The sequence below is a fragment of the Oncorhynchus nerka genome, linkage group LG2 (genome assembly GCF_034236695.1).
Source record: "Oncorhynchus nerka isolate Pitt River linkage group LG2, Oner_Uvic_2.0, whole genome shotgun sequence".
In the NCBI taxonomy this organism is placed as follows: domain Eukaryota; kingdom Metazoa; phylum Chordata; class Actinopteri; order Salmoniformes; family Salmonidae; genus Oncorhynchus; species Oncorhynchus nerka.
In genome coordinates, this window is record NC_088397.1 from 100,349,801 (window position 1) to 100,365,510 (window position 15,710).

A 15,710-nucleotide genomic window follows, 5' to 3' on the forward strand; every position below is an offset into this window, starting at 1 on the left:
ACTGCGCCCTCACTAGTCGCCGCTCAACTCCGTCTAAACGCTACGGTTGACTTTAGTCGGCTGGCACATTGATACACGTTGCAGCGTTGCTTTGTTGACTACATTTTTTACTGGGAAAAATGTACAAATTACTTGAAGACGACATCTTCACGTCATGTATTTGAAACCACTGTATTCTCCGATAATAATGGGAGTCTGCCGCGTCTTTTTCCCTCTTTCGTTGTTGTGATGACGTCCTTTGTACGTTTTAATGTCCCAAATACAGGACAACAAACCCTTTAATATTGGTGGGAATCGGATCATTTTCTATTTCGATCACTTATTGGAAACATAAAATAGTAAACAGGCGTTTCAAATCAAAGGGAGATATTTACGCGCGGTAACGTTAACCCTTCTGGACAAGGCTGGATACGGTGTACCGTGACCCGCTGCCAGCTACAATGTACGGGATCACCGGACGAACAGTCGTTTACAACAAATATATCGCTAAAATCATCGATGCGAGTCGAGCGATGCCTTTTATTATTCGCGTGAATATCACGAAACTTCGTCGATGCGAGCAATGCAGGTCCACCCGGGGGTCTCGGCTGAGATATTGGGCTTATTTATGGGTGCTGTCTAGCCTGATGATGATGGCACAGTAGCTATTGTCCCTAGCTTGACACTGTTGAATGTAGTAGCCTAATAACCCATAACCTGGCCTCTATAATTTACTCTTCATACTAAGGGGTTGCCCGTACAGAACTAGCTAAGTACAGTATTGTGTTAAACTACTATTATACTACGTAGGCTATTAGTTCATCCCACCATGCCTGGTAGTGTGCGTGCTTAATAGCTGATAAGTCATCAATGTATTTACATTATTGATTGAACAGGTCAGACATGATGATCCTGTCCCCTCTCCCTGCCTGTCTGTCTGTCTGCTGTTATTCACCTGTCTGTCTGTCTCTCTCTGCTGTTAGGTATTCACCTGTCTGTCTGTCTCTCTCTCTGCTGTTAGTTATTCACCTGTCTGTCTGTCTCTCTCTCTGTCTGTCTGTCTCTCTGTCTGTCTGTCTCTCTCTCTGCTGTTAGTTATTCACCTGTCTGTCTGTCTGTCTCTCTCTGCTGTTAGGTATTCACCTGTCTGTGTCTGTCTGCTGTTAGTTATTCACCTGTCTGTCTGTCTGTCTGTCTGTCTGTCTGTCTGTCTGTCTGTCTGTCTGTGTCTGTCTGCTGTTAGTTATTCACCTGTCTGTCTGTCTGTCTCTCTCTGCTGTTAGGTATTCACCTGTCTGTGTCTGTCTGCTGTTAGTTATTCACCTGTCTGTCTGTCTGTCTGTCTGTCTGTCTGTCTGTCTGTCTGTCTGTCTGTGTCTGTCTGCTGTTAGTTATTCACCTGTCTGTCTGTCTGTTAGTTATTCACCTGTCTGTCTGTTAGTTATTCACCTGTCTGTCTGTCTGTTAGTTATTCACCTGTCTGTCTGTTAGTTATTCACCTGTATGTCTGTCTGTCTGTCTGTTAGTTATTCACCTGTCTGTCTGTCTGTTAGTTATTCACCTGTCTGTCTGTTAGTTATTCACCTGTCTGTCTGTCTGTCTCTCTCTGCTGTTAGGTATTCACCTGTCTGTCTCTCTCTGCTGTTAGGTATTCACCTGTCTGTCTGTCTGTGTCTAATGTTAGTTATTCACCTGTCTGTCTGTTAGTTATTCACTTGTCTGTTTGTGTCTGTCTGTCTGTCTGTCTGCAGTTATTCACCTGTCTGTCTGCAGTTATTCACCTGTCTGTCTGTGTATGTCTGTCTGTCTGCAGTTATTCACCTGTCTGTCTGCAGTTATTCACCCGTCTGTCTGCAGCTATTCACCTGTCTGTCTGTCTGCAGCTATTCACCTGTCTGTCTGTCTGCAGTTATTCACCTGTCTGTCTGCAGCTATTCACCTGTCTGTCTGTCTGTCTGTCTGTCTGTCTGTCTGCTGTTAGTTATTCACCTGTCTGTCTGCAGTTATTCACCTGTCTGTCTGCAGCTATTCACCTGTCTGTCTGTCTGTCTGTCTGTCTGTCTGTCTGTCTGTCTGTCTGTCTGTCTGTCTGCTGTTAGTTATTCGTCTCTCTGTCTGTGTCTGTCTGTCTGTCTCTCTGCTGTTAGGTATTTACCTGTCTGTCACTACTACATGATTCAATGTACTGGGAGGACTGGGACTGCTGGGAGGACTGGGACTGTTGGGAGGACTGGGACTGTTGGGAGGACTGGGACTGTTGGGAGGACTGGGTCTGTTGGGAGGACTGGGTCTGTTGGGAGGACTGGGACTGTTGGGAGGACTGGGACTGTTGGGAGGACTGGGTCTGTTGGGAGGACTGGGACTGTTGGGAGGACTGGGACTGTTGGGAGGACTGGGACTGTTGGGAGGACTGGGTCTGTTGGGAGGACTGGGACTGTTGGGAGGACTGGGTCTGTTGGGAGGACTGGCACTGTTGACAGTAGAGCAATGTGTTCATGGGAGACACACTAACCTGGTCTGGCCTGCAGCATCAAGCTAAACCAATATGGACATTTCAGTTTCTCCACTTGATCATATTTCTAGACCAAGATGAGATGTTACTCTGAATTGATGTAAGGTTTGGGTAGCGTTTCCCTTGGTCGGTCGTTTACTCGTGGTCGTTTACTCATCATTGTTTACCCATGGTCGTTTACCCGTGGTCGTTTACCCGTGGTCGTTTTACTCATCATTGTTTACACGTGGTCGTTTACTCATCATTGTTTACCCATCATTGTTTACCCATGGTCGTTTACCCGTGGTCGTTTTACTCATCATTGTTTACCCGTGGTCGTTTTACTCATCATTGTTTACCCGTGGTCGTTTACCCGTGGTCGTTTTACTCATCATTGTTTACACGTGGTCGTTTACTCATCATTGTTTACCCGTGGTCGTTTACCCGTGGTCGTTTTACTCATCGTTTACCCATGGTCGTTTACCCGTGGTCGTTTTACTCATCATTGTTTACACGTGGTCGTTTACTCATCATTGTTTACCCATGGTCGTTTACCCGTGGTCGTTTTACTCATCATTGTTTACCCGTGGTCGTTTTACTCATCATTGTTTACCCGTGGTCGTTTACCCGTGGTCGTTTTACTCATCATTGTTTACACGTGGTCGTTTACTCATCATTGTTTACCCGTGGTCGTTTACCCGTGGTCGTTTTACTCATCGTTTACCCATGGTCGTTTACCCGTGGTCGTTTACCCGTGGTCGTTTTACTCATCATTGTTTACCCGTGGTCGTTTTACTCATCGTTTACCCGTGGTCGTTTTACTCATCGTTTACCCATGGTCGTTTACCCGTGGTCGTTTACTCGTCATTGTTTACCAATGGTCGTTTACTCATCATTGTTTACCCGTGGTTGTTTACTCGTCATCGTTTACCCGTGGTCGTTTTTACTCATCATTGTTTACCCGTGGTCGTTTACCCGTGGTCGTTTTACTCATCGTTTACCCATGGTCGTTTACCCATGGTCGTTTACCCGTGGTCGTTTACCTGTGGTCGTTTACTCATCATTGTTTACCCGTGGTTGTTTACTCGTCATCGTTTACCCATGGTCGTTTACCCGTGGTCGTTTACCCGTGGTCATTTACTCGTCATTGTTTACCAATGGACGTTTACTCATCATTGTTTACCCGTGGTTGTTTACTCGTCATCGTTTACCCGTGGTCGTTTTACTCATCGTTTACCCATGGTCGTTTACCCGTGGTCGTTTTACTCATCATTGTTTACCCGTGGTTGTTTACCCGTGGTCGTTTTACTCATCGTTTACCCATGGTCGTTTACTCGTGGTCGTTTACTCGTCATTGTTTACCAATGGTCGTTTACTCATCATTGTTTACCCGTGGTTGTTTACTCGTCATCGTTTACCCATGGTCGTTTTACTCATCGTTTACCCATGGTCGTTTTACTCATCGTTTACCCATGGTCGTTTTACTCATCGTTTACCCATGGTCGTTTACCCGTGGTCGTTTTACTCATCATTGTTTACCCGTGGTCGTTTTACTCATCGTTTACCCATGGTCGTTTACTCATCATTGTTTACCCGTGGTCATTTACTCATCATTGTTTACCCGTGGTCATTTACCCGTGGTTGTTTACTCTTCATCGTTTACCCATGGTCGTTTTACTCATCATTGTTTACCCGTGGTCATTTACTCATCGTTTACCCGTGGTCATTTACTCGTGGTTGTTTACTCGTCATCGTTTACCCGTGGTCGTTTTACTCATCATTGTTTACCCGTCGTTGTTTACTCGTCATCGTTTACCCATGGTTGTTTTACTCATCGTTTACCCATGGTTGTTTTACTCATCGTTTACCCATGGTCGTTTTACTCATAGTTTACCCATGGTCGTTTACCCGTGGTCGTTTACCCGTGGTCGTTTTACTCATCATTGTTTACCCGTGGTCGTTTACCCGTGGTCGTTTTACTCATCGTTTACCCATGGTCGTTTACGGGGTGGGGGAGTGAGACGGGGTGGGGAGTGAGACTGGGTGAGACGTGTGGGGAGTGAGACGTGTGGGGAGTGAGACGGGGTGGGGAGTGAGACGGGGTGAGACGGGGTGGGAGTGAGACGTGTGGGGGGAGTGAGACGGGGTGGGGAGTGGGGTGGGAGTGAGGCGTGTGGGGAGTGAGACGGGGTGGGGAGTGAGACGGGGGGTGAGACGGGGTGGGGAGTGAGACGGGGTGGGGAGTGAGACGGGGTGGGGAGTGAGACGAGTGAGACGGGGTGGGAGAGTGAGACGGGGTGGGGGATTGAGACGGGGTGAGACGGGGTGGGGAGTGAGACGGGGTGGGGGAGTGAGACTGGGTGAGACGGGGTGGGGAGTGAGACGGGGTGAGACGGGGTGGGGGAGTGAGACGGGGTGGGGGAGTGAGACGGGGTGAGACGGGGTGGGGGAGTGAGACGGGGTGGGGAGTGAGACGGGGTGAGACTGGGTGGGGAGTGAGACGGGGTGGGGAGTGAGACGGGGTGAGACTGGGTAGGGAGTGAGACGGGGTGAGACTGGGTGGGGAGTGAGACTGGGTGGGGAGTGAGACGTGTGGGGAGTGGGGAGTGAGACGGGGTGGGGAGTGAGACGGGGTGAGACTGGGTGGGGAGTGAGACGTGTGGGGAGTGAGACGGGGTGGGGAGTGAGAGACGGGGTGAGACGGGGTGGGGAGTGAGACGGGGTGGGGAGTGAGACGGGGTGGGGAGTGAGACGAGTGAGACGGGGTGGGAGAGTGAGACGGGGTGGGGGATTGAGACGGGGTGAGACGGGGTGGGGAGTGAGACGGGGTGGGGAGTGAGACTGGGTGAGACGGGGTGGGGAGTGAGACGGGGTGAGACTGGGTGGGGGAGTGAGACGGGGTGGGGAGTGAGACGGGGTGAGACGGGGTGGGGGAGTGAGACGGGGTGGGGAGTGAGACGGGGTGAGACTGGGTGGGGAGTGAGACGGGGTGGGGAGTGAGACGGGGTGAGACTGGGTAGGGAGTGAGACGGGGTGAGACTAGGGTGGGGAGTGAGACTGGGTGGGGAGTGAGACGTGTGGGGAGTGAGACGGGGTGGGGAGTGAGACGGGGTGAGACTGGGTGGGGAGTGAGACGTGTGGGGAGTGAGACGGGGTGGGGAGTGAGAGACGGGGTGAGACGGGGTGGGGAGTGAGACGGGGTGGGAGGGTGGGGAGTGAGACGGGGTCGGGGAGTGAGACTGGGTGGGGAGTGTGGACGGGGTGAGACGGGGTGGGGGTGAGACGGGGTGGGGAGTGTGACGGGTGGGGAGTGTGACGGGGTGGGAGGGTGGGGAGTGAGACGGGGTGGGGGGTGAGACGGGGTGGGGGGTGGGGGTGAGACGGGGTGGGGGGTGGGGAGTGTGACGGGGTGGGGAGTGAGACTGGGTGGGAGGGTGGGGAGTGAGACGGGGTGGGGAGTGAGACGGGGTGGGGGTGAGACGGGGTGGGGGTGATACGGGGTGGGGGTGATACGGGGTGGGGAGTGAGACGGGGTGGGGGGTGGGGAGTGTGACGGGGTGGGGAGTGAGACGGGGTGGGAGGGTGGGGAGTGAGACGGGGTGGGGGTGAGACGGGGTGGGAGGGTGGGGAGTGAGACGGGGTGGGGGGTGATACGGGGTGGGGAGTGAGACGGGGTGGGGAGTGAGACGGGGTGGGGGGTGGGGAGTGTGACGGGGTGGGGAGTGAGACGGGGTGGGAGGGTGGGGAGTGAGGACGGGGTGGGGGGTGATACGGGGTGGGAGGGTGGGGAGTGAGACGGGGTGGGGGTGAGACGGGGTGGGAGGGTGGGGAGTGAGACGGGGTGGGGGGTGATACGGGGTGGGGGAGTGAGACGGGGTGGGGAGTGAGACGGGGTGGGGAGTGTGACTGGGTGGGAGGGTGGGGTGTGAGACGGGGTGGGGAGTGAGACGGGGTGGGGGATGATACGGGGTGGGGGAGTGAGACGGGGTGGGGGAGTGAGGACGGGGTGGGGGGTGAGACGGGGTGGGGGAGTGAGACGGGGTGGGGGTGATACGGGGTGGGGGAGTGAGACGGGGTGGGGGAGTGAGACGGGGTGGGGGAGTGAGACGGGGTGGGTTGATGTCTGCTGAGTCTGGCGGATCTCAGTAACATCATACGTTCCATCACAATGAATAACGCTGTTATTTCCGTGTATTACAGGTTATTGCTGCAAATGAAACAGACCAGCCTATATGAACCACCGAGGCCTATCCGATCTGACATGTTACTGATAATTGGTGTGTTAATGAGGTCTAATAAGATGATCGCCCTGGTCTCCCGTGGCGGGTGGGGGGGGATTAAACAACGTCTTGACCATTAGACCAAGGTGAAAATGTCTTATGGCTTTGTGGGGACACACATTTGGAAGTCGCAGGTGGGGCTACGTCATCACGAGTAACCGTGACTGAAGGCTCTGTGTGTATATCTGTGTCAGACGTCCTATTTGTCAGTTAAAATTATTAGTCAGAAAATGCAGTTTTATAATATTTACAGGCTTAGTTGTTATAGCCTGAAAATATATAGAAATGTCTCATTTACACCAGTATTCACACCACTGAGTCAATACATGTTAGAATCACCTCTGGCAGCGATCACAGCTGGGAGTCTTTCTGGGTAAGTCTCTAAGAGCTGTGAGTCTTTCTGGGTAAGTCTCTAAGAGCTGTGAGTCTTTCTGGGTAAGTCTCTAAGAGTGATTACAGCTGGGAGTCTTTCTGGGTAAGTCTCTAACAGTGATTACAGCTGTGTGTCTTTCTGGGTTAGTCTCTAAGAGTGATTACAGCTGGGAGTCTTTCTGGGTTAGTCTCTAAGAGCTGTGAGTCTTTCTGGGTAAGTCTCTAAGAGTGATTACTGCTGTGAGTCTTTCTGGGTTAGTCTCTAAGAGCTGTGAGTCTTTCTGGGTAAGTCTCTAAGAGTGATTACAGCTGGGAGTCTTTCTGGGTAAGTCTCTAAGAGCTGTGAGTCTTTCTGGGTAAGTCTCTAAGAGTGATTACAGCTGGGAGTCTTTCTGGGTTAGTCTCTAAGAGTGATTACAGCTGGGAGTCTTTCTGGGTTAGTCTCTAAGAGCTATGAGTCTTTCTGGGTAAGTCTCTAAGAGTGATTACAGCTGTGAGTCTTTCTGGGTAAGTCTCTAAGAGTTGTGAGTCTTTCTGGGTAAGTCTCTAAGAGTGATTACTGCTGTGAGTCTTTCTGGGTTAGTCTCTAAGAGCTGTGAGTCTTTCTGGGTAAGTCTCTAAGAGTGATTACAGCTGGGAGTCTTTCTGGGTAAGTCTCTAACAGTGATTACAGCTGTGTGTCTTTCTGGGTTAGTCTCTAAGAGTGATTACAGCTGTGAGTCTTTCTGGGTAAGTCTCTAAGAGTTGTGAGTCTTTCTGGGTAAGTCTCTAAGAGTGATTACTGCTGTGAGTCTTTCTGGGTAAGTCTCTAAGAGTGATTACAGCTGGGAGTCTTTCTGGGTTAGTCTCTAAGAGCTGTGAGTCTTTCTGGGTAAGTTTCTAAGAGTGATTACAGCTGTGAGTCTTTCTGGGTTAGTCTCTAAGAGTGATTACAGCTGTGAGTCTTTCTGGGTAAGTCTCTAAGAGTGATTACAGCTGTGCGTCTTTCTGGGTAAGTCTCTAAGAGTCATTACAGCTGTGAGTCTTTCTGGGTTAGTCTCTAAGAGCTGGGAGTCTTTCTGGGTAAGTCTCTAAGAGTCATTACAGCTGTGAGTCTTTCTGGGTAAGTCTCTAAGAGTTGTGAGTCTTTCTGGGTAAGTCTCTAAGAGTGATTACTGCTGTGAGTCTTTCTGGGTAAGTCTCTAAGAGTGATTACAGCTGGGAGTCTTTCTGGGTTAGTCTCTAAGAGCTGTGAGTCTTTCTGGGTAAGTTTCTAAGAGTGATTACAGCTGTGAGTCTTTCTGGGTTAGTCTCTAAGAGTGATTACAGCTGTGAGTCTTTCTGGGTAAGTCTCTAAGAGTGATTACAGCTGTGCGTCTTTCTGGGTAAGTCTCTAAGAGTCATTACAGCTGTGAGTCTTTCTGGGTTAGTCTCTAAGAGCTGGGAGTCTTTCTGGGTAAGTCTCTAAGAGTCATTACAGCTGTGTGTCTTTCTGGGTAAGTCTCTAAGAGTCATTACAGCTGTGAGTCTTTCTGGGTTAGTCTCTAAGAGCTGGGAGTCTTTCTGGGTAAGTCTCTAAGAGCTGTGAGTCTTTCTGGGTACGTCTCTAAGAGTCATTACAGCTGGGAGTCTTTCTGGGTGAGTCTCTAAGAGCTGGGAGTCTTTCTGGGTAAGTCTCTAAGAGCTTTCCACACCTGGATTGTAAAATATTTGCACATTGTTATTTTTTTTAATTATTCAAGTTAGGTCAAAACTGTAACTAGGTCACTCAGAAACATTCACTGTCATCTTGGTAAGCAACTCCAGTGTAGATTTGGCCTTGTGTTTTAAGTTATTGTCCTGCTGAAAGGTGAATTTGTCTCCCGGTGTGGGTTGGAAAGCAGACCGAACCGGGTTTTCCTCTAGGATTTTGCCTGTGCTTAGCTCTATGTCGTTTCTTTTTATCCTTAACAACTCCCTAGTTCTTGCCAACGACGTTTATACCCATAACATGATGCAGCCACCGCCATGCATGAAAATATGAATGAGTGGTGCTCGGTGATGTGTTGTGTTTGCCCCAAACATAACGATATTTATTCACTTCTTGGCCCCATTTTATGCAGTTTTACTTTAGTGTCTTATTGCAAACAAGATGAATGTTTTGGAATATTTGTACTCTGTATATTAATATTATGGAGTAACTCAGTTTTCACCTACCACAGAACACACAGGGGTTCTCCCTCCCCATATTGACTAATACCATTTAACTCAATAATAAAAAAAGACAAGTAAAAGTTGAGTCAAGTAACATTTTAATGCTGAGAGAGCCAGGTCTCTGTCCATTCAGAGACATCAGTATCTGTCTGTCAGAGTGCCAGGTCTCTGTCCATTCAGAGACATCAGTATCTGTCTGTCAGAGTGCCAGGTCTCTGTCCATTCAGAGACATCAGTATCTGTCTGTCAGAGTGCCAGGTCTCTGTCCATTCAGAGACATCAGTATCTGTCTGTCAGAGAGCCAGGTCTCTCTCCATTCAGAGACATCAGTATCTAGCCTGTCTGTCAGAGTGCCAGGTATCTGTCCATTCAGAGACATCAGTGTCTGTCTGTCAGAGTGCCAGGTCTCTGTCCATTCAGAGACATCAGTATCTGTCTGTCAGAGTGCCAGGTCTCTGTCCATTCAGAGACATCAGTATCTGTCTGTCAGAGAGCCAGGTCTCTGTCCATTCAGAGACATCAGTGTCTGTCTGTCAGAGTGCCAGGTCTCTGTCCATTCAGAGACATCAGTATCTGTCTGTCAGAGTGCCAGGTCTCTGTCCATTCAGAGACATCAGTATCTGTCTGTCAGAGAGCCAGGTCTCTCTCCATTCAGAGACATCAGTATCTAGCCTGTCTGTCAGAGTGCCAGGTCTCTGTCCATTCAGAGACATCAGTATCTGTCTGTCAGAGTGCCAGGTCTCTCTCCATTCAGAGACATCAGTATCAAGCCTGTCTTTCAGAGTGCCATGTCTCTGTCCATTCAGAGACATCAGTATCTGTCTGTCAGAGTGCCAGGTCTCTCTCCATTCAGAGACATCAGTATCAAGCCTGTCTGTCAGAGTGCCAGGTCTCTGTCCATTCAGAGACATCAGTATCTGTCTGTCAGAGTGCCAGGTCTCTGTCCATTCAGAGACATCAGTATCTGTCTGTCAGAGTGCCAGGTCTCTGTCCATTCAGAGACATCAGTATCTGTCTGTCAGAGTGCCAGGTCTCTCTCCATTCAGAGACATCAGTATCTGTCTGTCAGAGTGCCAGGTCTCTCTCCATTCAGAGACATCAGTATCTGTCTGTCAGAGTGCCAGGTCTCTGTCCATTCAGAGACATCAGTATCTGTCTGTCAGAGTGCCAGGTCTCTGTCCATTCAGAGACATCAGTATCTGTCTGTCAGAGTGCCAGGTCTCTGTCCATTCAGAGACATCAGTATCTGTCTGTCAGAGTGCCAGGTCTCTGTCCATTCAGAGACATCAGTATCAAGCCTGTCTTTCAGAGAGCCAGGTCTCTGTCCATTCAGAGACATCAGTATCTGTCTGTCAGAGTGCCAGGTCTCTGTCCATTCAGAGACATCAGTATCTGTCTGTCAGAGTGCCAGGTCTCTCTCCATTCAGAGACATCAGTATCAAGCCTGTCTGTCAGAGTGCCAGGTCTCTGTCCATTCAGAGACATCAGTATCTGTCTGTCAGAGTGCCAGGTCTCTGTCTGTCAGAGTGCCAGGTCTCTGTCCATTCAGAGACATCAGTATCTGTCTGTCAGAGTGCCAGGTCTCTGTCCATTCACAGACATCAGTATCTGTCTGTCAGAGTGCCAGGTCTCTGTCCATTCAGAGACATCAGTATCTGTCTGTCAGAGTGCCAGGTCTCTCTCCATTCAGAGACATCAGTATCTGTCTGTCAGAGTGCCAGGTCTCTCTCCATTCAGAGACATCAGTATCTGTCTGTCAGAGTGCCAGGTGTCTCTCCATTCAGAGACATCAGTATCTAGCCTGTCTGTCAGAGTGCCAGGTGTCTCTCTACATTCAGAGACATCAGTGCCAGGTCTCTCTCCATTCAGAGACATCAGTATCAAGCCTGTCTGTCAGAGTGCCAGGTCTCTGTCCATTCAGAGACATCAGTATCTGTCTGTCAGAGAGCCAGATGTTGTTGCCTACCCTCACCACCTGGGGGCGGCCCGTCAGGAAGTCCAGTACCCAGTTGCACAGGGCGGGGTCGAGACCCAGGGTCTCGAGCTTGATGACGAGCTTGGAGGGTACTATGGTGTTGAATGCCGAGCTGTAGTCGATGAACAGCATTCTCACATAGGTATTCCTCTTGTCCAGGTGGGTTAGGGCAGTGTGCAGTGTGGTTGAGATTGCATCGTCTGTGGACCTATTTGGGCGGTAAGCAAATTGGAGTGGGTCTAGGGTGTCAGGTAGGGTGGAGGTGATATGGTCCTTGACTAGTCTCTCAAAGCACTTCATGATGACGGAAGTGAGTGCTACGGGGCGGTAGTCGTTTAGCTCAGTTACCTTAGCTTTCTTGGGAACAGGAACAATGGTGGCCCTCTTGAAGCATGTGGGAACAGCAGACTGGTATAGGGATTGATTGAATATGTCCGTAAACACACCAGCCAGCTGGTCTGCGCATGCTCTGAGGGCGCGGCTGGGGATGCCGTCTGGGCCTGCAGCCTTGCGAGGGTTAACACGTTTAAATGTCTTACTCACCTCGGCTGCAGTGAAGGAGAGATCGCATGTTTTCGTTGCAGGCCTTGTCAGTGGCACTGTATTGTCCTCAAAGCGGGCAAAAAAGTTATTTAGTCTGCCTGGGAGCAAGACATCCTGGTCCGTGACTGGGCTGGGTTTCTTCTTGTAGTCCGTGATTGACTGTAGACCCTGCCACATGCCTCTTGTGTCTGAGCCATTGAATTCAGATTCCACTTTGTCTCTGTACTGACGCTTAGCTTGTTTAATAGCCTTGCGGAGGGAATAGCTGCATTGTTTATATTCGGACATGTTACCAGACACCTTGCCCTGATTAAAAGCAGTGGTTCCTGATTAAAAGCAGTGGTTCGCGCTTTCAGTTTCACGCGAATTCTGCCATCAATCCACGGTTTCTGGTTTGGGAATGTTTTTATCGTTGCTATGGGAACGACATCTTCGACGCACGTTCTAATGAACTCGCACACCGAATCAGCGTATTCGTCAATATTTCCATCTGGCCGCAATCGAAACATGTCCCAGTCCACGTGATGGAAGCAGTCTTGGAGTGTGGAGTCAGCTTGGTCTGACCAGCGTTGGACAGACCTCAGCGTGGGAGCCTCTTGTTTTAGTTTCTGCCTGTAGGCAGGGATCAGCAAAATGGAGTCGTGGTCAGCTTTTCCGAAAGGGGGGCGGGGCAGGGCCTTATATGCGTCGCGGAAGTTAGAGTAACAATGATCCAAGGTTTTACCACCCCTGGTTGCGCAATCGATATGCTGATAAAATTTAGGGAGTCTTGTTTTCAGATTAGCTTTGTTAAAATCCCCAGCTACAATGAATGCAGCCTCCGGATAAATGGTTTCCAGTTTGCAAAGAGTTAAATAAAGTTCGTTCAGAGCCATCGATGTGTCTGCTTGGGGGGGGATATATACGGCTGTGATTATAATCGAAGAGAATTCTCTTGGAAGATAATGCGGTCTACATTTGATTGTGAGGAATTCTAAATCAGGTGAACAGAAGGATTTGAGTTCCTGTATGTTTCCTTCATCACACCATGTCTCGTTAGTCATGAGGCATACGCCCCCGCCACTCTTCTTACCAGAAAGATGTTTGTTTCTGTCCGCGCGATACGTGGAGAAACCCGTTGGCTGCACCGCATCGGATAGCGTCTTCCCAGTAAGCCATGTTTCTGTGAAGAAGAGAACGTTGCAGTCTCTGATGTCCCTCTGGAATGCTACTCTTGCTCGGATTTCGTCAACCTTGTTGTCAAGAGACTGGACATTGGCAAGAAGAATGCTGGGGAGTGGTGCGCGATGTGCCCTTTTTCGGAGTCTGACCAGAACACCGCCTCGTTTCCCTCTTTTTCGGAGTCGTTTCCTTGGGTCGCTGCATGCGATCCATTTCGTTGGCCTGTTTGTAAGGCAGAACACAGGATCCGCGTCGCGGAAAACATATTCTTGGTCGTACTGATGGTGAGTTGACGCTGATCTTATATTCAGTAGTTCTTCTCGACTGTATGTAATGAAACCTAAGATGACCTGGGGTACTAATGTAAGAAATAACACGTAAAAAAACAAAAAACTGCATAGTTTCCTAGGAACGCGAAGCGAGGCGGCCATCTCAGTCGGCGCCGGAAGTAAGTATCGGCTCTCTCCATTCAGAGACATCAGTATCAAGCCTGTCTTTCAGAGTGCCAGGTCTCTCTCCATTCAGAGACATCAGTATCAAGCCTGTCTTTCAGAGAGCCAGGTCTCTGTCCATTCAGAGACATCAGTATCTGTCTGTCAGAGTGCCAGGTCTCTCTCCATTCAGAGACATCAGTATCTGTCTGTCAGAGTGCCAGGTCTCTCTCCATTCAGAGACATCAGTATCAAGCCTGTCTGAACTTCATCAACTATACTGGTCGGTCACACACACACACACACAGTACTGATTTCATTATCTATGGTGGTAATGATTAGCCTGGTGGAACCAACCTGATCGCTCCATTAGCCTTTCTATTTCACTTCTGATATCATCAAATGGAAATTGAATAGAATGTTGATTAGTTCTACCAGGCTAGGTTCTACCAGGCTAGGTTATACCCTGGACATTATATGGTGATCAGGCTGGTTATACCAGGCTAGGTTCTACCAGGTTAGGTTATACCCTGGACATTATGTGGTGATCAGGCTAGGTTCTACCAGGCTAGGTTATACACTGGACATTATGTGGTGATCAGGCTAGGTTATACCAGGCTAGGTTATACCCTGGACATTATATGGTGATCAGGCTGGTTCTACCAGGCTAGGTTATACCCTGGACATTATATGGTGACCAGGCTAGGTTCTACCAGGCTAGGTTATACCCTGGACATTATATGGTGATCAGGCTGGTTCCATCAGGCTAGGTTATACCCTGGACATTATATGGTGATCAGGCTGGTTCCACCAGGCTAGGTTATACCCTGGACATTATATGGTGATCAGGCTGGTTCTACCAGGCTAGGTTATACCCTGGACATTATATGGTGATCAGGCTGGTTCCATCAGGCTAGGTTATACCCTGGACATAATATGGTGATCAGGCTGGTTCTACCAGGCTAGGTTATACCCTGGACATTATATGGTGATCAGACTGGTTCTACCAGGCTAGGTTATACCCTGGACATTATATGGTGATCAGGCTGGTTCCATCAGGCTAGGTTATACCCTGGACATAATATGGTGATCAGGCTGGTTCTACCAGGCTAGGTTATACCCTGGACATTATATGGTGATCAGACTGGTTCTACCAGGCTAGGTTATACCCTGGACATTATATGGTGATCAGACTGGTTCTACCAGGCTAGGTTATACCCTGGACATTATATGGTGATCAGGCTGGTTCCATCAGGCTAGGTTATACCCTGGGCATTATATGGTGATCAGACTGGTTCTACCAGGCTAGGTTATACCCTGGACATTATATGGTGATCAGGCTGGTTCCATCAGGCTAGGTTATACCCTGGGCATTATATGGTGATCAGACTGGTTCCACCTGGCTAGGTAATACCCTGGGCATTATATGGTGATCAGACTGGTTCTACCAGGCTAGGTTATACCCTGGACATTATATGGTGATCAGGCTGGTTCCATCAGGCTAGGTTATACCCTGGACATTATATGGTGATCAGGCTGGTTCCACCAGGCTAGGTTATACCCTGGACATTATATGGTGATCAGGCTGGTTCTACCAGGCTAGGTTATACCCTGGACATTATATGGTGATCAGGCTGGTTCCATCAGGCTAGGTTATACCCTGGACATAATATGGTGATCAGGCTGGTTCTACCAGGCTAGGTTATACCCTGGACATTATATGGTGATCAGACTGGTTCTACCAGGCTAGGTTATACCCTGGACATTATATGGTGATCAGGCTGGTTCCATCAGGCTAGGTTATACCCTGGACATAATATGGTGATCAGGCTGGTTCTACCAGGCTAGGTTATACCCTGGACATTATATGGTGATCAGACTGGTTCTACCAGGCTAGGTTATACCCTGGACATTATATGGTGATCAGACTGGTTCTACCAGGCTAGGTTATACCCTGGACATTATATGGTGATCAGGCTGGTTCCATCAGGCTAGGTTATACCCTGGGCATTATATGGTGATCAGACTGGTTCTACCAGGCTAGGTTATACCCTGGACATTATATGGTGATCAGGCTGGTTCCATCAGGCTAGGTTATACCCTGGGCATTATATGGTGATCAGACTGGTTCCACCTGGCTAGGTAATACCCTGGGCATTATATGGTGATCAGACTGGTTAGGGTAAATTGAGGGGGAAAGCTGTTTTCATTTCAGACTGTAACAGAACAAAGTGTGTAATAAGTATGACTACTTTCTGAAGGCCCTGTATGTAAATGGGTTGTTCTACATGGGCCTGCATGTGAAA

General features: G+C 49.2%; 1 protein-coding gene across 1 annotated transcript in view; it reads left to right on the forward strand.

Annotated features, from left to right (window-relative positions):
• Positions 1-15,710, forward strand: part of LOC115127831 (lysine-specific demethylase phf2-like) — a 156,368-nt gene that overhangs the window by 1,378 nt on the left and 139,280 nt on the right. The gene's annotated exons all lie outside the window — the stretch shown is intronic.